Source organism: Musca autumnalis, unplaced genomic scaffold, assembly GCF_047663935.1.
Source record: "Musca autumnalis isolate F117 unplaced genomic scaffold, ASM4766393v1 scaffold_4, whole genome shotgun sequence".
In the NCBI taxonomy this organism is placed as follows: domain Eukaryota; kingdom Metazoa; phylum Arthropoda; class Insecta; order Diptera; family Muscidae; genus Musca; species Musca autumnalis.
The window spans coordinates 161,829,205-161,851,085 of NW_027411977.1; the positions used below are offsets into that span (position 1 = coordinate 161,829,205).

The following is a 21,881-nucleotide window of genomic DNA, read 5'->3' on the forward strand; positions in this document are numbered from 1 at the left end:
AATTTGTATTTTTTCTATTTTGGTGTTTGTTTTTATTGATGTTATCATATGCTAAACACACGGCGAACTTTTTAAGTTGTGTTTATAAAGAAATATTTTAGGTATGGACTGTTTTTAATGGTAAAAACTAATTAAAAAGGAGAGCTTTAAAAAACACGTCTACTCTCTACTAGAAAATTTGGATTTATTAAGAGCATAAAACAATTTATACCATACACCCCCTCCAGAGGGGAAAAACGGGAGAATGCTACGCTCATGGTTTCGTATAACAATCTTAGCAGCAGAACAAAGCTGTACCCAGCGCATTATCTTGATATTTACACTTGAAATATTTTGGGGGTATAAAATTTCCCCCCAGAATATTGTTGGTGTGGCTCCACGCCTTCATATAGAATACAAAGACCGGTACCTCCCGATTTCCGATATTTTAAAGGTTGTTGCCTCAATATTTCTCCGAAATGGCTGAAATTTGGTATTTGGTCTTTGTTGGGGGTACGAAACTTTCCACCAGAAATTTGTTGGTACAGGTCCACACCTTAATAGAGCCCCACGCTTCAATATAGCCTCCGTAGAACGGTACCTCCCGATTTTCGTAATTGTGAAAGATGTGACGTCATAAATGTTTTAAAATGTTCCAGAAAAGAATTATCAGTACAGGTCAACGTCTTCCTAATTATTTTATTGACGCTTTTCTGGCAATGACAGAGGTAGTGTTCCAACGTTTCGTCATTCTCTCCGCATGCCCTGCATTCACTGCTTTCTGCACAACTTATTTTGTGCAGGTACGCTTGTAGCCCCATGTGTCCTGTAAGGATGCCCGTCAGTCTACTGATGTCTTCTTTACTTAGTAAAATAGTCCTTCTGTTTTGTCCTCGTCTGCGTTCCCCCAAAGGATTTTCGTGTGTTTTCCCTTGTCTTCTCTATTCCAGAGGGATATATGTGCATCTTTTGCCCATGTCTTTAACTCTATGCGCGTCGCCTTTAAGGGCTTTGTGTTATATAGGCTTACTGTAGCTTGCTCCCTGGCCTGTTTTGCTAAGGGGTTTGCTATTCCATTACCCCTAATCCCAATATGCCCTGGTACCCATATAATGTTCATAGTGCCATGTTGGGAGTAGTTATTAATAGACTGTATGCATTCCAAGACAGTTCTAGATTTCACTGTCTTGGTTGTTATAACCGCGATGGCTGCTTTGCTGTCAAATCAGTTCAGACACTCTGTTATCGCTCGGACTTCCGCCTGAAGAATCGTATTATGATCCGGCAGTCGGAGGTAGATTTTCGTTTCCGGTTCCATTATATATAGACCCAGTCCGGCTCTCCACTCTAGAACAGCCCCATCCGTAAAAACGCAGCTTCCAGCGGGATTCTGTGCTTGAGTTCCATCCATTCCACATGTCTCTGTCTGGTATTAAAACTTCACACAAGGCCTCAGGTTTTTGGGGGCCCATAACCGCGAAATTCGAAGTAACAGGGAAAAATGCAGAGACACGTGTCTTCTTATTTTTCGTCTTCTATCACGCTGCGGTGTCAGAATGTGGTTAATTTTTTTCGTGTCGCACAGTGTAATAGAGCCCCCATAAAACGGTACCACCCGATTTTCGGTATTTGAAGGTTTTAGCTTCATTATCACACCGAAATGGCTGAAATTTGGTACTTTGCCTTCGTCGCCCAGTGGATCCACCCGTTGGCCAAAAATAGAAAAACGAATGTCAAATTTTTGCCACAACACCTGGCAACTCACACAGATATAAAATGAAACTTTTTAAAAATATACTAGTTTTTGTTTCAATCGGTCGCGTTCTCTTAAGAATAGCTCCAAAAGTCGGAGCATTTGATTATTATTTTTTGTAGTGAGTACAACATACAATTTACGTCCAAGTAAATGTATATAAAATATCGCGAAACTAATACTTGCTGCAAAACATTATAATAGATTTTGAAGAAGGAGGTAATACCTTAATTTTTTTAACAGATAGTGTTTTAACTTGTTTTGGAATTCCAGTTAGCTGTATGTTTTCTTAGTGTATTTTGTAATGTCAATTCAATCATATACTTAAATTTGACCTAAGGTTTTAGTTATGATGCCCACCAGTGCACACCTCGGGAATAATATTCCAATGTAAGCCATGTGTTTAAGGTTGTCCGGTATTATTATGAGCTGCCATCTAGTGCCACACTTTAAATGGTGGACGGCATAATAAAGTTGCCACAGAATATGGTTTCTATGGGTATATTAGGATATAACTCTGTTATCTGACCACGTACATTAACATATTTTGAACCAATGGAAAGGTCAAGAATTCTACTTCCAAATATGACTTACGTGGGCGGTACGAGTCTTACGGAATGAACATGTAAGATCTTTATTAAACATTTTACCAATTTTCACACAAAAATGTTGGCCTATTCGACATGCCAAATTGGTTGGTTTTTATGTTGTTTTGTAGATTGTTTTGTTTCCCCATGCGTATTTTTGCATAATAAGATAATCGGTACTTCTGTTCAAGACATATTGTATTTATTTTATTTATTTTTATTGAAATTGTATTCACATGCCACAAGATGTAATAATATTATATTAAGGCATGTGATAATATAATGGTAAATTTTACATATTTGGTGTTAGCAAAAGAAGGAACAAGTTAATTTGTAAAAATATTAAGTTATGTTACGTAGTAGCAATTATAGTAAAGTAATATTACATATTATTGAAATAATTTAAAAAGGTTGCGTTTGAATGATATTGCGTTGCCTGTGATTTGAATAGCGTTAGGTAACGAGTTCCAAAGTCGAATCGAGTTGATAAAAAAATGCCATTCTGAGGGTAAATATCTGAATCGGATAGGTGTGAGTAGAATACCTCGATCGGATCTTCCAAATTGAAGATTATCATACAGATAACCAGGCTCCTTTGTATAAATAATGCGGTGCAAGAAAATTAATACTTTTATTTTCAGCAAGTTTTGAAACGTAACTCCCTATAGTAGTTTTGAGTGTGTTGAACACCTTTGGTACCTTTTGATTCCATAGACGTATCTTATTATTGCATTATATGCTACTTGTAATCTTTTTTCACTTCTGCTATCACATCTTGCAAATAGTTCGCATCCATACAGTAAAGTAGGCATCAAATACGTTTTTGCGAGTAGTATTCTAATATGCACTGGTGTATAGAATTGGGATTGGTACAAAGTGCGTAGCATACCAAAAATTTTACCGGTTGTACTGTTAACATGATCACTCCAAGTAAGGCGACTGTTGAAAATGATGCCAAGATTTTTAGCTTTATCAACTATCCCTATGTGTTGATTGCCAATTAGAACATGATGATCGTTTGAGAGGTTTATGGATTTCCTGGTGATAATAATACACTTTGATTTGTTTGGGTTCAGGTGTAGTTTGTTAGCCGACGCCCATCTGTATATTCTCTCCAAGTCGTTATTCAGCATGCAAATACCATCGGACAATGATCGGATAGTACAATCGTGGTAAATCTGAACATCGTCAGCGTACATGTGGATGCGAGAATGTTGTAGTTGCAGTGGGAGGTCGTTTATGTACATAGAGATTATAAGAGGACCTAGGACGGAACCTTGAGGAACACCTCTGTGGACTGCTAGTGGCGATGAAATTACATTTTTTAGTACTACTGATTGTATTCGCTGGGTGAGATAAGTATAGAGCAATTTGACGGCTGTAGTGGAGAAATTGAATTGCTCACGAAGTTTAGCACTCAATATGTCGTGATCCACACAATCAAATGCCTTTGAATGGTCTAATAGAACCAGAAATGATATTTGATTACTGTCCATCTTGCTTCTTATGTTGTCTGTGACATCTAATAAAGCGGTTATGCAGCTATGCTTAGGCCGGAAACCTGACTGTTTTCCTGACAGGAGTTTGTTAAAGTTAAGGAATTCGCTGATTTGAATGTGCATAAGTTTTTCAAACACTTTCGAAAGATAAGGCAATATTGCAATTGGTCGATAACAATCCGTGGATTTTCCTTTCGATACGGGTATTATTTTGGCGTGTTTCCAGACACTTGGGTAATGGCTCGTGGTAAGTATGGTGTTGAAAATATGCGTGATTTGGTTGAGTATCTTCGGTAGTATAATCTTTAAAAATTTCGGATGCACGTGATCTATACCAGCAGCGTTAGATCGGATTCCAAAACAAGCATGTGACACATCAGCCAATGAAACACATCTAAACTCAAATGCACTATCTGTTGGTAGCGTGGATGTTAAGCGATGTAGGGTTGGAGAAGTTGTACCAGAAGACAAATGCGAGTCAATTATTGGTAATTTCAGAAAGTTTTCATTAAGCTCATCCGGATTTCCAGTAATTGGGGTATCAACTTTTTTACCAATGCCAATTTCTTTGATTGTATTCCACTTACTTTTTGAGCTGGCTGCAGAACCAAACTTATTCTCGTAATATTTGGCCTTGGCTATATGTATGGCTTTATTTGCATTTTTTCGATTCATGCGAAACTCTTCATGAAGTATATCTGTCTTGAATCTTTTCCATCGTTTATATGATAAATCTCTAATTTCGAATAACATACTCAGACTAGAGTTGAACCAAGCTTTTGTACCATGGGGCCTACGAGTTGTGCGTAGTGGAACTGATGAGTTAAATAGATTTGATACGTTTTCATTTAAAAATAGTAACTGGTCATTAACGTCTGTTTTATAGTAAACAGCATTCCAGTTAATTCGATCACATTCTGATTCGAGGTAACTATAGTTGATTCTTCGAAAGTCGTAGAAAGTTTCAGGGGGGGCATTAGCATCATTTTTGGCATCGTATGATAAAAAAATCAAGTCGTGTTTAGAAAAACACGGTGCAGACAGTTGATCATATAGAAGGACTTTATTTATATTATCAACCAGAAAAAGATCCAAAAGTGTATTTGTAGATGATGAGTAATGCGTTGGTGTATCGGAATTGATATTAGATAGTCCAATTGATGAAAAGGCATCTAAAAGGTGACTCTCTTTCAGCACATTCGAGTTGAAATCCCCTGTTATTACTACGTCTTCATATTCAACTGCCAATGTTTCGACCAACTCTATGAACTTATCATAAGCTATATTTCTATTCGGTCTGTACACGCAACCAATAAGAATCTTATTCGAATTTATATAGGTCTCAATAAAAATATATTCAACGGAATCAGTGATAGTAGACGTTTTCACAATTTTGCAAGGTATATTCTTCCTTGTATATATAACAACACCACCACCACGGATTTGTCTATCATTTCGAAAAATATTGTATCCATTAACGCTTACTAAACTGTCCACATTACTATCGCTAAACCAGGTTTCAGATACACAAACAAAGTCAATATTAGAATCCTCAAATAGATATCGAAACTCATCGATCTTTCTTGCCAAACTTTGTGCGTTGATGTGACAGAAATTGAGACCATTACGCTGTTTTGGTTAAATTCTCAACATGTTTTTTATAGTGACAGTGGAAAACGAGGCAACGCAATATGTTATAAATGAAGTAAAAAGTTTTAGTTGAAATGATGAAAGGTAATAAAGTTTACAAATTAAAGATACATTATCACAAGTATAATAGATATAGAAGATATTATTAATATGCAAGTAGAATTTAAATATTTTCGGTTGACGATCCAGGAAAAAGTTTGTTCAGCTCGCTGATGTCATCAATTAAAGCAGGTTTATCATTAGTGCTAGCTTTTATGTAGACGAGACCTCGTGAGGAAAATGCAGAAGCAATAAGTTTTAGCCTTTTTAGTTTAAGGGCAGATTGCAGTATTTTGAAATTGGCTGACGTTAGATTTTCATTAATAGATATTTGTCCATTAGAATTGTCTCCGATGTGACGAAGGCCAAGTTGACATTTATTATTTTTTCTAAAATATGCTAGTGATTTTAGTATAAAGTTTTTATCATATGGAGTAAAAAGTTTAAGCATAATTGTGCCGTCAGGGTTATTAGCGTTTTTTACACGGTATACTGTTTTATATGATGGAGTTTCAATATTAATAACATTGCATATTCTGGTTAACACATCATGCAGATTTTCATCATCGTAGCGCGGAATACCATTTATCCTCAAATCACAAGAAACGACTAAGTTTTCTTGCCTGTTTAATTGTGACTTAACAGTCTTTAGTTCATCTTTCACTGTGGTTGAATGTTTACACTCTGTTTCTACTTTTGTAATTCTTTCATTTATTGTGTTTATTTCGTTGTTTATTATTTGCATTCGTTCGTTTAGTTCATGCAATAGATTAGCCTCAATATTGTCTATTCTCTTATTTATCTCAGATACACTTTCTCTTATCATCTGTTTGAGTGATTCAGTCTGTTTTTCAAATCGTTTGTCCATTATTTGTATAAAACGAAAAGGAGAATCGGATTGTATTAGACGAGGAGTTTTTGTGATGTTCTCTACCAGAGAGATTTGTGCAGCTTCTCTATCTCTTTTTGGCGCGAATGTCGAGCACTCTGACTGTGATTCGGCGGTATTAAGATTTGTTGTGTTTGTTGTTGCCATTATGCACAAAGTGAGGACGGGATTTTCTCTTGAGTATTAAGCAAGAATAGTTGTTGTTATGTTTATCTTTTATTTGTGTCTTTTAAATTTCTTTTGTTTCGCACTCTCGATTTATTGTTTTAGGTAGATCGGAATTTGTATTTTTTCTATTTTGGTGTTTGTTTTTATTGATGTTATCATATGCTAAACACACGGCGAACTTTTTAAGTTGTGTTTATAAAGAAATATTTTAGGTATGGACTGTTTTTAATGGTAAAAACTAATTAAAAAGGAGAGCTTTAAAAAACACGTCTACTCTCTACTAGAAAATTTAGATTTATTAAGAGCATAAAACAATTTATACCATACACCCCCTCCAGAGGGGAAAAACGGGAGAATGCTACGCTCATGGTTTCGTATAACAATCTTAGCAGCAGAACAAAGCTGTACCCAGCGCATTATCTTGATATTTACACTTGAAATATTTTGGGGGTATAAAATTTCCCCCCAGAATATTGTTGGTGTGGCTCCACGCCTTCATATAGAATACAAAGACCGGTACCTCCCGATTTCCGATATTTTAAAGGTTGTTGCCTCAATATTTCTCCGAAATGGCTGAAATTTGGTATTTGGTCTTTGTTGGGGGTACGAAACTTTCCACCAGAAATTTGTTGGTACAGGTCCACACCTTAATAGAACCCCCACGCTACAATATAGCCTCCGTAGAACGGTACCTCCCGATTTTCGTAATTGTGAAAGATGTGACGTCATAAATGTTATAAAATGTTCCAGAAAAGAATTATCAGTACAGGTCAACATCTTCCTAATTATTTTATTGACGCTTTTCTGGCTATTACAGAGGTAGTGTTCCAACGTTTCGTCATTCTCTCCGCATGCCCTGCATTCACTGCTTTCTGCACAACTTATTTTGTGCAGGTACGCTTGTAGCCCCATGTGTCCTGTAAGGATGCCCGTCAGTCTACTGATGTCTTCTTTACTTAGTAAAATAGTCCTTCTGTTTTGTCCTCGTCTGCGTTCCCCCAAAGGATTTTCGTGTGTTTTCCCTTGTCTTCTCTATTCCAGAGGGATATATGTGCATCTTTTGCCCATGTCTTCAACTCTATGCGCGTCGCCTTTAAGGGCTTTGTGTTATATAGGCTTACGGTAGCTTGCTCCCTGGCCTGTTTTGCTAAGGGGTTTGCTATTCCATTACCCCTAATCCCAATATGCCCTGGTACCCATATAATGTTCATAGTGCCATGTTGGGAGTAGTTATTAATAGACTGTATGCATTCCAAGACAGTTCTAGATTTCACTGTCTTGGTTGTTATAACCGTGATGGCTGCTTTGCTGTCAAATCAGTTCAGACACTCTGTTATCGCTCGGACTTCCGCCTGAAGAATCGTATTATGATCCGGCAGTCGGAGGGAGATTTTCGTTTCCGGTTCCATTATATATAGACCCAGTCCGGCTCTCCACTCTAGCACAGCCCCATCCGTAAAAACGCAGCTTCCAGCGGGATTCTGTGCTTGAGTTCCATCCATTCCACATGTCTCTGTCTGGTATTAAAACTTCACACAAAGCCTCTTTACTATTTTCAGGTATGCGGTCTGAAACTATTTGGTCTATGGATTCACCCGTTGTGACCTTTAGTATGTTTTGGTGGTCTCTACTGATCCGCTCGCTCTTCGACTGTGCGGGAAATATTTATTGTCTTATTTAGGAAAATTGGGGTAAATAGACATATTTCCGTTTTTCCGTGTTAACGTTCAGACCACTCGGTCTGGTCCAGTTGTATGCAATTTTGAGAGCCGTTTCTGCTCTTATGCAAAGTATGTTCGGATTCTTTCCCTCATAAGTATTATAACGTCGTCTGCACAGCTGACTGGGTCAAATCCTTCTTCCGTAACCCACAAAAGAGGTGATAGTATCCCTCCCTGTGAAGTTCCTTTTCCGACTTTGTCTCTTATTTTGACGTCATATAGCCCGCAGCTTATCCAACTGTTCCTTAGCATATAGTTGATCCAGTTCCTTAAGACCCTGTCTACCTGAAACTCTAAAGAGTGGATCAGCGTTTCGGTTCTGACGTTGTTAAAAGCGCCTTCGATATCAATGCATACAGCAAGTGAATACATCTCAATTTCAAAGATTCTTTCTATATGGTGTACTACCTCGTGCAAAGCGGTTTCCACTGATCTGCCTTTAACGTATGCGTGTTGTTTGAGTTTAAGCATATCGTTAGGGATTCTACTCTTTATCATGGTGTCGACAGTCCGTTCAATTGTCTTGAGTAAGAACGAAGTTAAACTTATCGGGCGATAAGATTTTGGTATTGCGTAGCTTGCCTTGCCAGGTTTAGGGATAAAAACTACCCTTGTCTCTTGCCAGGCTAGCGGGGTGTAAGCAAATTTTAAGCAAGCGATAAAGATCCCAACCAGTTTGGACGCAATAAGGTCCACTTCTTGCTGTAATAGGGCCTGGAAGATCTGGTCTGGTCCAGCTGCTTTGTATGGTGAAAAGCTCGTGATGGCTTGTTTGACCATCAAGTTGTAAATTTTTGGTGCATCTCCTGATGAGTAACCCAACTCAGTCGATGCCTCGGTGCTAGCCGTGGTACTCGACGGAAACTGCGTTTTCATCAGAAGGCCTAGAGTTTCCTCTGTTGTTTCCGTCCTTTTCCTATTTTCATCGACTATTTGCTCGGTCTGTGTATGAATTTTGGACATAAACTTCCTAATTTTCGAAACGTCGTTAACACTATCCACCTGCTCCAGGAGTTACGTTTGGCGTTCCTTGTAATTTTGTTGTATTCCTTCAATTTTGTCTGGTAGTTGTCCCAGAAGACAGCTGCTTTTTTACGTTTTGCCCTATTATAAAATCTACGGACCTCCTTGCCTTTATTCCGAATTTCCCCTGTCATCCAGGGTTCTTCGTAGGCGGATTTCCTCTCTCGAAGGGGGCAACTTTCCTCGAATGACTTTACTAGTGCCTCGGTAAACTTAAGGACATTTCTATATATGTCCTCCATACTTAGGCATTCCTCATCTGCTTGCCCTAGTCTTTTTTTACTCGTTTTCCGAACTTAGTCCAATTTGTTTTGGATTTGTTTCAGATGGTTATCGGGTTTGGCGGTGCCCTCGCTATCTTAAATCTAATATGACTATGGTCTGAGAACGAGTATTCCTCCAAAAACCTCCACTCATGTACCTCGTTTATTAGATTTTCTGAACATATCGTTATATCTAGTACTTCCTCCCTAACTCTATTAACAAAGGTTGGTGTTTGGTTGGTGTATATAAGGGCTTGACCCCTGTTGTTAGTGTTAGTACTACCCCACGAGATGTGGTGAGAGTTAGCATCGCTACCTACTAGTACTTCGTTACCTGTTTGCTTCATCTTTCACACCAATTGCTGAAATTCCGACGAAGGTGTAATGTCGAGGAGTCGAACGGCAGGTGAAGTGATGCTAGGTATATATTTCCATTCCCCTGCTTTAATACTGTGAGGTCCGACGATGACAGCTCTGGAGAAAAAAGAAAGCATAAGTTTTTGTGGCATATAATGCACATCCTCGGGCGGGATACATGGTTCAGTCCAGAAACAACGTTTCTTATGGTCCAAGGTTCTTGCATTAAACCAATATGTATATTACCCTTAGTTTTTTTTACATCAGGGCTATAATGCACATCCTCGGGCGGGATACATGGTTCAGTCCAGAAACAACGTTTCTTATGGTCCAAGGTTCTTGCATTAAACCAATATGTATATTACCCTTAGTTTTTTTTACATCAGGGCTAGTGTTGCCGTCTCGCTCCTCACCAGCTTTAGTCTGGCACGTGAAGGATCTCCGACAAATGGTCTTTGTGTAGCCTTCCAGATCCTTTGCTGGTGTCGATTACTGCATAGCACAGATAGATCCTCTGGTACATCTTGGCTACCTTGGCGTAAGCCGGTGGCGGCTCCGTTCCTGTTTCCGCGTCCATCTTCCTCTTCTGGATGGTTTTATACTTCTTTTTTGAGTCTCCGGCCACTTCAGAAGATTCCGACGTCGCGTCGTGTCCGAAAACGCCTCAACAGTCTCCGTTGAAGGATACTTTTGGCAGTCTCCTCTGCTTGGGTCCTGACGGGGTTTGTCCTGGGCATTTGAAGGTGGGAAGCCCTTTCTCTTCTTGCTGGGTTTTGACGGTGTTCTGCTCCTCAGGAGACTTTATCATCTTCGCCGCTTCCGAAGAAGTGGAAAGAGTGTCTGTGGTACCCTTTTAAGCATCCTGCTGTTGCTCTCTTACGTCTTTGAGCCCCTGACCACTGTACTCGCTTCGTAGTTAGCTTCGCGATGCTCTCGCTCACTTCCTCCACTATCTTGTGTTCTTCCTCTTTTATGGGGTTTTCCACAACGGAGATGTTGGTTTTGCTGGGTTTTGACGGTGTTCTGCTCCTCAGGAGACCTTATCATATTCGCCGCTTCCGAAGAAGTGGAAAGAGTGTCTGTGGTACCTTTTTAAGCATCCTGCTGTTGCTCTCTTACGTCTTTGAGCCCCTGACCACTGTACTCGCTTCGTAGTTAGCTTCGCGATGCTCTCGCTCACTTCCTCCACCATCTTGTGTTCTTCCTCTTTTATGGGGTTTTCCACAACGGAGATGTTGGTTTTGCTGCAGCTGTATGATTCGGATTCAGGGTCGCTACCATCCTCAGAGGGTTGGGTCAAAGTTAAATCTCTCCCTGTGCATACTCTTTATCCTCCTCCGGTGTAACTCGAGATTGTGTGCTTGTAGTATTACCTTCGACCACAGATGCCAAGGCACCCACATCTGTGGGAGATATTTGCACACGATCGCATGATATCGATGAGGTGTGACTCGTAGGCAGATCACTAGTTCCCGCCAGTACTGGCTTTACTAGGCCCTGCACCGCAACTTTTTCATTCATTTTACCTCCTTCCATGTTTACTTTTTGTTTTAGGGGAACACCCCAGTAGTCAGTTTTTTGTCCGCGGGAAACTCGAGGTTTCCAGAGGTGGATTATCTCACCACTCTGCCCCAGACTCGCCATGCAACAAGTATTGAACAGAGTGGTACGACCATCCGCCTCCCCCATATCCGGCGGTGGGGACGCGCCCGGTAGGAGAACTGACAAACACCCTGGGGTTGGTATTAAGGGGTCGCTTATCGATACCGACTATCGTTCAGTGGAGTTGCCAGTTGTCAAAATTACTTTATGTATGGCAACCTTCAACTTAAGTTGCGAATCTCAGTTGACGAACCGGCTATTTTTCACCAACCAGTTATTTTCAGTTGCAGTGAATATTTTCGAAGAAACAAGAAGTAAAATTTAAAGGAAAAAAACATTTTCTTAACAATTGTTTATTAATTAATTTTGTGTATCAAAAATATGGTGAAAATAACAATAAAACAACAGTTTGAAATATTAATTGATAAATTGAGTGCAAATCCAATGTGGGTTCCATCTATATCGTTTTAGAATAAAAATTATTTTTGTTTTGTATTTGTTTAAGTTAGAAACTCTCTATTGGTATTTTCACTAACGTCGTTAACGCTATCCACCTGCTCCAGGAGTTACGTTTGGCGTTCCTTGTAATTTTGTTGTATTCCTTCAATTTTGTCTGGTAGTTGTCCCAGAAGACAGCTGTTTTTTTTACGTTTTGCCCTATTATAAAATCTACGGACCTCCTTGCCTTTATTCCGAATTTCCCCTGTCATCCAGGGTTCTTCGTAGGCGGATTTCCTCTCTCGAAAGGGACAACTTTCCTCGAATGACTTTACTAGTGCCTCGGTTAACTTAAGGACATTTCTATATATGTCCTCCATACTTAGGCATTCCTCATCTGCTTGCCCTAGTCTTTTTTTACTCGTTTTCCGAACTTAGTCCAATTTGTTTTGGATTTGTTTCAGATGTTTATCGGGTTTGGCGGTGCCCTCGCTATCTTAAATCTAATATGACTATGGTCTGAGAACGAGTATTCCTCCAAAAACCTCCACTCATGTACCTCGTTTATTAGATTTTCTGAACATATCGTTATATCTAGTACTTCCTCCCTAACTCTATTAACAAAGGTTGGTGTTTGGTTGGTGTATATAAGGGCTTGACCCCTGTTGTTAGTGTTAGTACTACCCCACGAGATGTGGTGAGAGTTAGCATCGCTACCTACTAGTACTTCGTTACCTGTTTGCTTCATCTTTCACACCAATTGCTGCAATTCCGACGAAGGTGTAATGTCGAGGAGTCGAACGGCAGGTGTAGTGATGCTAGGTATATATTTCCATTCCCCTGCTTTAATACTGTGAGGTCCGACGATGACAGCTCTGGAGAAAAAAGAAAGCATAAGTTTTTGTGGCATATAATGCACATCCTCGGGCGGGATACATGGTTCAGTCCAGAAACAACGTTTCTTATGGTCCAAGGTTCTTGCATTAAACCAATATGTATATTACCCTTAGTTTTTTTTACATCAGGGCTATAATGCACATCCTCGGGCGGGATACATGGTTCAGTCCAGAAACAACGTTTCTTATGGTCCAAGGTTCTTGCATTAAACCAATATGTATATTACCCTTAGTTTTTTTTTTACATCAGGGCTAGTGTTGCCGTCTCGCTCCTCACCAGCTTTAGTCTGGCACGTGAAGGATCTCCGACAAATGGTCTTTGTGTAGCCTTCCAGATCCTTTGCTGGTGTCGATTACTGCATAGCACAGATAGATCCTCTGGTACATCTTGGCTACCTTGGCGTAAGCCGGTGGCGGCTCCGTTCCTGTTTCCGCGTCCATCTTCCTCTTCTGGATGGTTTTATACTTCTTTTTTGAGTCTCCGGCCACTTCAGAAGATTCCGACGTCGCGTCGTGTCCGAAAACGCCTCAACAGTCTCCGTTGAAGGATACTTTTGGCAGTCTCCTCTGCTTGGGTCCTAACGGGGTTTGTCCTGGGCATTTGAAGGTGGGAAGCCCTTTCTCTTCTTGCTGGGTTTTGACGGTGTTCTGCTCCTCAGGAGACTTTATCATCTTCGCCGCTTCCGAAGAAGTGGAAAGAGTGTCTGTGGTACCCTTTTAAGCATCCTGCTGTTGCTCTCTTACGTCTTTGAGCCCCTGACCACTGTACTCGCTTCGTAGTTAGCTTCGCGATGCTCTCGCTCACTTCCTCCACTATCTTGTGTTCTTCCTCTTTTATGGGGTTTTCCACAACGGAGATGTTGGTTTTGCTGGGTTTTGACGGTGTTCTGCTCCTCAGGAGACCTTATCATATTCGCCGCTTCCGAAGAAGTGGAAAGAGTGTCTGTGGTACCCTTTTAAGCATCCTGCTGTTGCTCTCTTACGTCTTTGAGCCCCTGACCACTGTACTCGCTTCGTAGTTAGCTTCGCGATGCTCTCGCTCACTTCCTCCACCATCTTGTGTTCTTCCTCTTTTATGGGGTTTTCCACAACGGAGATGTTGGTTTTGCTGCAGCTGTATGATTCGGATTCAGGGTCGCCACCATCCTCAGAGGGTTGGGTCAAAGTTAAATCTCTCCCTGTGCATACTCTTTATCCTCCTCCGGTGTAACTCGAGATTGTGTGCTTGTAGTATTACCTTCGACCACAGATGCCAAGGCACCCACATCTGTGGGAGATATTTGCACACGATCGCATGATATCGATGAGGTGTGACTCGTAGGCAGATCACTAGTCCCCGCCAGTACTGGCTTTACTAGGCCCTGCACCGCAACTTTTTCATTCATTTTACCTCCTTCCATGTTTACTTTTTGTTTTAGGGGAACACCCCAGTAGTCAGTTTTTTGTCCGCGGGAAACTCGAGGTTTCCAGAGGTGGATTATCTCACCACTCTGCCCCAGACTCGCCATGCAACAAGTATTGAACAGAGTGGTACGACCATCCGCCTCCCCCATATCCGGCGGTGGGGACGCGCCCGGTAGGAGAACTGACAAACACCCTGGGGTTGGTATTAAGGGGTCGCTTATCGATACCAACTATCGTTCAGTGGAGTTGCCAGTTGTCAAAATTACTTTATGTATGGCAACCTTCAACTTAAGTTGCGAATCTCAGTTGACGAACCGGCTATTTTTCACCAACCAGTTATTTTCAGTTGCAGTGAATATTTTCGAAGAAACAAGAAGTAAAATTTAAAGGAAAAAAACATTTTCTTAACAATTGTTTATTAATTAATTTTGTGTATCAAAAATATGGTGAAAATAACAATAAAACAACAGTTTGAAATATTAATTGATAAATTGAGTGCAAATCCAATGTGCATGTGGGTTCCATCTATATCGTTTTAGAATAAAAATTATTTTTGTTTTGTATTTGTTTAAGTTAGAAACTCTCTATTGGTATTTTCACTAACGTCGTTAACGCTATCCACCTGCTCCAGGAGTTACGTTTGGCGTTCCTTGTAATTTTGTTGTATTCCTTCAATTTTGTCTGGTAGTTGTCCCAGAAGACAGCCTTTTTTTTACGTTTTGCCCTATTATAAAATCTACGGACCTCCTTGCCTTTATTCCGAATTTCCCCTGTCATCCAGGGTTCTTCGTAGGCGGATTTCCTCTCTCGAAAGGGACAACTTTCCTCGAATGACTTTACTAGTGCCTCGGTTAACTTAAGGACATTTCTATATATGTCCTCCATACTTAGGCATTCCTCATCTGCTTGCCCTAGTCTTTTTTTACTCGTTTTCCGAACTTAGTCCAATTTGTTTTGGATTTGTTTCAGATGGTTATCGGGTTTGGCGGTGCCCTCGCTATCTTAAATCTAATATGACTATGGTCTGAGAACGAGTATTCCTCCAAAAACCTCCACTCATGTACCTCGTTTATTAGATTTTCTGAACATATCGTTATATCTAGTACTTCCTCCCTAACTCTATTAACAAAGGTTGGTGTTTGGTTGGTGTATATAAGGGCTTGACCCCTGTTGTTAGTGTTAGTACTACCCCACGAGATGTGGTGAGAGTTAGCATCGCTACCTACTAGTACTTCGTTACCTGTTTGCTTCATCTTTCTCACCAATTGCTGCAATTCCGACGAAGGTGGTAATGTCGAGGAGTCGAACGGCAGGTGTAGTGATGCTAGGTATATATTTCCATTCCCCTGCTTTAATACTGTGACGTCCGACGATGACAGCTCTGGAGAAAAAAGAAAGCATAAGTTTTTGTGGCATATAATGCACATCCTCGGGCGGGATACATGGTTCAGTCCAGAAACAACGTTTCTTCTGGTCCAAGGTTCTTGCATTAAACCAATATGTATATTACCCTTAGTTTTTTTTACATCAGGGCTAGTGTTGCCGTCTCGCTCCTCACCAGCTTTAGTCTGGCACGTGAAGGATCTCCGACAAATGGTCTTTGTGTAGCCTTCCAGATCCTTTGCTGGTGTCGATTACTGCATAGCACATATAGATCCTCTGGTACATCTTGGCTACCTTGGCGTAAGCCGGTGGCGGCTCCGTTCCTGTTTCCGCGTCCATCTTCCTCTTCTGGATGGTTTTGTACTTCTTTTTTGAGTCTCCGGCCACTTCAGAAGATTCCGACGTCGCGTCGTGTCCGAAAACGCCTCAACAGTCTCCGTTGAAGGATACTTTTGGCAGTCTCCTCTGCTTGGGTCCTGACGGGGTTTGTCCTGGGCATTTGAAGGTGGGAAGCCCTTTCTCTTCTTGCTGGGTTTTGACGGTGTTCTGCTCCTCAGGAGACTTTATCATCTTCGCCGCTTCCGAAGAAGTGGAAAGAGTGTCTGTGGTACCCTTTTAAGCATCCTGCTGTTGCTCTATTACGTCTTTGAGCCCCTGACCACTGTACTCGCTTCGTAGTTAGCTTCGCGATGCTCTCGCTCACTTCCTCCACTATCTTGTGTTCTTCCTCTTTTATGGGGTTTTCCACAACGGAGATGTTGGTTTTGCTGGGTTTTGACGGTGTTCTGCTCCTCAGGAGACCTTATCATCTTCGCCGCTTCCGAAGAAGTGGAAAGAGTGTCTGTGGTACCCTTTTAAGCATCCTGCTGTTGCTCTCTTACGTCTTTGAGCCCCTGACCACTGTACTCGCTTCGTAGTTAGCTTCGCGATGCTCTCGCTCACTTCCTCCACCATCTTGTGTTCTTCCTCTTTTATGGGGTTTTCCACAACGGAGATGTTGGTTTTGCTGCAGCTGTATGATTCGGATTCAGGGTCGCTACCATCCTCAGAGGGTTGGGTCAAAGTTAAATCTCTCCCTGTGCATACTCTTTATCCTCCTCCGGTGTAACTCGAGATTGTGTGCTTGTAGTATTACCTTCGACCACAGATGCCAAGGCACCCACATCTGTGGGAGATATTTGCACACGATCGCATGATATCGATGAGGTGTGACTCGTAGGCAGATCACTAGTCCCCGCCGGTACTGGCTTTACTAGGCCCTGCACCGCAACTTTTTCATTCATTTTACCTCCTTCCATGTTTACTTTTTGTTTTAGGGGAACACCCCAGTAGTCAGTTTTTTGTCCGCGGGAAACTCGAGGTTTCCAGAGGTGGATTATCTCACCACTCTGCCCCAGACTCGCCATGCAACAAGTATTGAACAGAGTGGTACGACCATCCGCCTCCCCCATATCCGGCGGTGGGGACGCGCCCGGTAGGAGAACTGACAAACACCCTGGGGTTGGTATTAAGGGGTCGCTTATCGATACCAACTATCGTTCAGTGGAGTTGCCAGTTGTCAAAATTACTTTATGTATGGCAACCTTCAACTTAAGTTGCGAATCTCAGTTGACGAACCGGCTATTTTTCACCAACCAGTTATTTTCAGTTGCATTGAATATTTTCGAAGAAACAAGAAGTAAAATTTAAAGGAAAAAACATTTTCTTAACAATTGTTTATTAATTAATTTTGTGTATCAAAAATATGGTGAAAATAACAATAAAACAACAGTTTGAAATATTAATTGATAAATTGAGTGCAAATCCAATGTGCATGTGGGTTCCATCTATACCGCCGACAACACCAGGGAATTTCGTTTTAGAATAAAAATTATTTTTGTTTTGTATTTGTTTAAGTTAGAAACTCTCTATTGGTATTTTCACTACAAATCTCCAGGGAGCCTTTGTTCGACTTGTTCGGATCGCAGAGAGGCCTCCCTTACTTAAGTGTTCTCTACAAACCCTCTGAGAAACTATGTTCGCTTACGGCGGACCGTAGGGTGATATTTCCAATCATTGCCCTACAAATCTTCTCAGAGACTATGTTCGCTCAGCGCGAATCGTAGAGAGTACTCTCTTGTTAGTGGAATTTCTCTGCAATTTTTTTCGCCTTAATAAATCACCCACACCAATACATATTATTATTTATACCAACTAAAACCCTTTGTGTTTTATTTTCTCCTTTTTTACTTATCGGTTGTACTCGGTATCACTTGCTCATCTCCACAAACAAAAACTATTCTCTGCGGCCTTTCTGAGCTATCACCTAAACATTTGGTCCAGTCGAGCCGGATAAGTTCCTTTGGATTTAGTTGTTGTCCACCCACATTTCATCCAATCGAGACGGATCAGTGGATAATTTACACGGTGTTGTTTGTGCTAATCGCAGTTTTTTGTTATCTACTTCAGCGCACAAAAGTTTCCCCAATCACCCCTCACCATCATCCTCATCAACAAAACCATCCAATCGCATCACCAACAACAAATATTTCATCAAAAAACATACCAGGTATATAAATTCAGTGTTTTCCATAAGTGAGCAAATCGCGAGTGTTCAATTTTTTATCTCTATTTGCACAATAAAATATTTCGGTATACTGATCGCCTTTTATTCACCCTATCGGTCGGTAATTATCTTCATACAGTCCACACAATAAATCTTTTAATAGTTATTCTCACCAAAATACAGTTGTGTTCCCTTTAAAATACAAAAATGTCGTTTATTTTTTACATACAATAAATCTAATCTAATATACGGCATACTGTGTTTCTTTATTATTCACCAACCAGTGTAGTGATCGCCAATACGTGTTGTTGTTTTATGTATTTCGGTTTTTTCTCAATATCCCTACGTCAATAATTATTCCAAAGGGAGAGCCCTTTAGTGAGAATTGCAACAACAAACGTATTACTAATTACCCGCCTTTTTGCATTTCTTCTAGCGTCACTTATAAAACGAAAAAAAAAACCTACCAACAACAAGCCAATACGTTGTGGTCTCTCTACCTGCTTACCTACTAGTACATACCAACATACGTCTACTGCGGCATCGCCTACTTGTGTTTAATTTTGTTTTGTTATACCTTTTCGCTATAACTACGGTTGCAGTGGGTCGCAGGTGGAAAAATAATTTTTTATAAAAATTATTTTTTAATATTTTTTCGGAAAAATAAATATTTGCATATTTTTGAAAAATAATCGGTATTCGGTATAAACGGTTTTTTGGACATTGTACACCCTACAATCAGCATTATATATTTATATTTTTAGTAAATATAACATATATATTTATTCAAATATTCAATATAAATTTATATTTTTATACTAAAATCGTCTTTTTATGTTAATATTTGAATTTTCGGTTGCGGTTTTTTGCTTCTTTGATTGTTCTGAAGCAGTGCACCCTACATTCGGTACCTTTGGAATTTAAAATTTGCATTTTTCACAAGGAAAATTCTCAAATTATTCGGTTTTCGATATTTTGGCCATTTGTGTTTTCCGATTTCACATTGATTCACCCTACACCTCGCTGCTAAACCAATAAATTCATTTGATTTTTGCAGCTTTTTGGAAATTTGTTGTTTTTTTTGCAATTTTTGAACGGATTCTCGGGAATTTGTTAAAATTTTCGGAACCAAAAGGTTTTTTGTATTACCTTTTCCGCAAAATATATCAGTTTTGACATTATAGCTATTGGTTCACCATACACCTCGTGCAAAAATAATAAATTCTATTGAATTTTTACAACTCTTTGTTCATTTTTGCGAATTATTCCAACAAGTTCGGAGAAATTTGTCTAAGAAACAATGCCGGTCACACCTTTAGATCTCTTTATCAGAGCATCGGATGCTTTGATCAAACTCGATTCCCATTTCAGCCAAATGCGAGATGATCAGTTAGATCAGTACGACTTAGAGTTTCGTAGCACAGAATTGGACAAGCTTTGGTCAAAGGTCCAAATAACATTCGATCGTTGCCTCGATTATTTAATGTCGGCGGTAGATTCGAAAAAGGATGACATAGGTTCGTTAGATAGTAAATACGAAGTGTCTCATCAGACTTACATTACTTGTAGGTCAAATATGAATCGCAAATTGGGCAAAATTCTTCAATCCTCCAAATATTCACATCACACCTCAATAAATCGTTCGGACTTCTCGGCAGAAGAATTTCACGGTGACCAAGCAAATAATATGAGTACGTGGACACCAGCATCTCACGAAATCGGTACTCAGGTGAATCATCCACCCCTTCATTAGTTCAAAACAGTTTTCAAACTCGAGAATCCTTCTTTTCACCTTATCCGGACAGTGGACATAATCTTGTACTTCCTCCATGCGACATAGAAACCTTTCATGGTGATTTCTTGTCGTGGCCACCTTTCCGAGACCTTTTCACCGCGATTTATATAAATAATTCTGGCTTTAGTGATATTGATAGACTCTGTCAGTTAGTTCGAAAGACAGACGGCAAAGCTAAAGAAATTGTTTCCACTCACCGTAGCTTCGTCTTATCATGGGCAGCTCTCAAAAATCGGTATGACAATAAACGGGTTATTGTCAATCGTCACTTGAAGCTTCTTTTTGATCTTCCATATATCGATAGTGAAACTAGTTCGGGATTGAAAACCCTTCAGCGCGGAATAAATAGTTGTTTATCTGCTATGGCCGTATATTATATCACCACAGTACATTGGGATCCTATCATAGTCTTCATTTGTATTCAGCGTTTACCGCGAATAACTGTCACTCTATGGGAACAGAGTGTTAGAGACAAATCGGCTTTGTCTTCTTGGGAAGACTTGAATTCGTTTATTTCTGAAAGAATTCAGACACTTGACTGTTTGCGTGATATCAAAGGCCCTGAACCTAATAAAAAGTCTTCTTCGAAAGAATTTAAATCGCCAATCACCAACAATTCGGTTCATAAAAAATTCAAATCACCAGCCACGATAACATGTCTTCTATATCCTACGGAAATTCATTCTTTGCGATCTTGTCCAAAGTTTAAACAATTGCCTTTTGACCAAAAATCTTCAACGGTGAAGAAACAAGGCAGTTGTTGGAACTGTCTTTCACGGGGTCATACAATTAAAACTTGTACTAGCGTCCATAATTGCAATATATGTCGTGGAAGACATCACACCCTTCTCCACCGTTCTACTAATTCACCTCCCTCAACTCCTTCTTCATCAAATTCCACACCTTCTTCTTCTCGCCATTCTGTACTTCACAACAATGACAATGTAGCTTCCACCTCCACCGTTGCCAACCCATCTATAGTAAATCAAAAAGTTTTCCATACATTACAGAATCGTAATGTTCTTCTGGGAACTGCTATAGTGAATCTAATCCATAACGGTAAAGAGTATCCAGTTAGAGCTCTGATTGATCCAGCATCTGAGGGTTCTTTCATTTCAGAAACCATTAAAAATCGGTTACTTTTGCCCACTCGCTCTTCTCTAGCTCGCATTTCAGAAGTACCGGGAACGGTATGAGCTAATACTCAGAAGAGTTGTTCTCTGAAAATCGGTTCAAGAATCAATTCTTCGTTGGTACTTAAAACAGAAGCATTTATTCTCCCTCGGATATCGGATGATCTTCCATCTTTCTCAATAGATCCCGATATAACACATTGTTTGCCAAACATTCGGTTAGCTGATCCACACTTCTTTGATAGTGGACCTGTAGATCTATTGATCGTAGCTGACTTATATCCAAAAATATTAGAAGCCGGAACTCACCAAAATATACTCGGTTCTCTTCTTGCACAGAATACTGTATTTGGTTGGATCCTAACTGGTCCAATGTCCTCTTCTCCCCATCATTCGAATTAATTACGTTCAAAAGACTGCACCACCAGGCAACCAAACACTGTAAATACTTTATTATTCTCACCATGTATTTCCTATCGGTTTCACTCCGCCTTTCCTATCAGTTTCTCCTCGCTAACATAAGATTTATTTTCACCTTCGCCATTTTTATTAGCTACGTAACGGCTATCCCATTATTACAGACCAGAATTAAAAAAAAAAAAAAATGGAAAATTTGAAATCGGAAAAGCTCACCTAACTGAATTTACATACTTGGATTCCTAGTTGTAAGTTACTTTAAGTTCACCCATTTTATGTTGAAACACTCCTATGTGTTTCAAGGCTGGCGGCTAATGTTTAAGTTAGAAACTCTCTATTG

The 21,881-nt window shown here is 40.0% G+C and overlaps 1 protein-coding gene across 1 annotated transcript in view; it reads left to right on the top strand.

Moving 5' to 3' along the window:
• Positions 1-21,881, top strand: part of Nca (neurocalcin homolog) — a 782,213-nt gene that overhangs the window by 458,227 nt on the left and 302,105 nt on the right. The gene's annotated exons all lie outside the window — the stretch shown is intronic.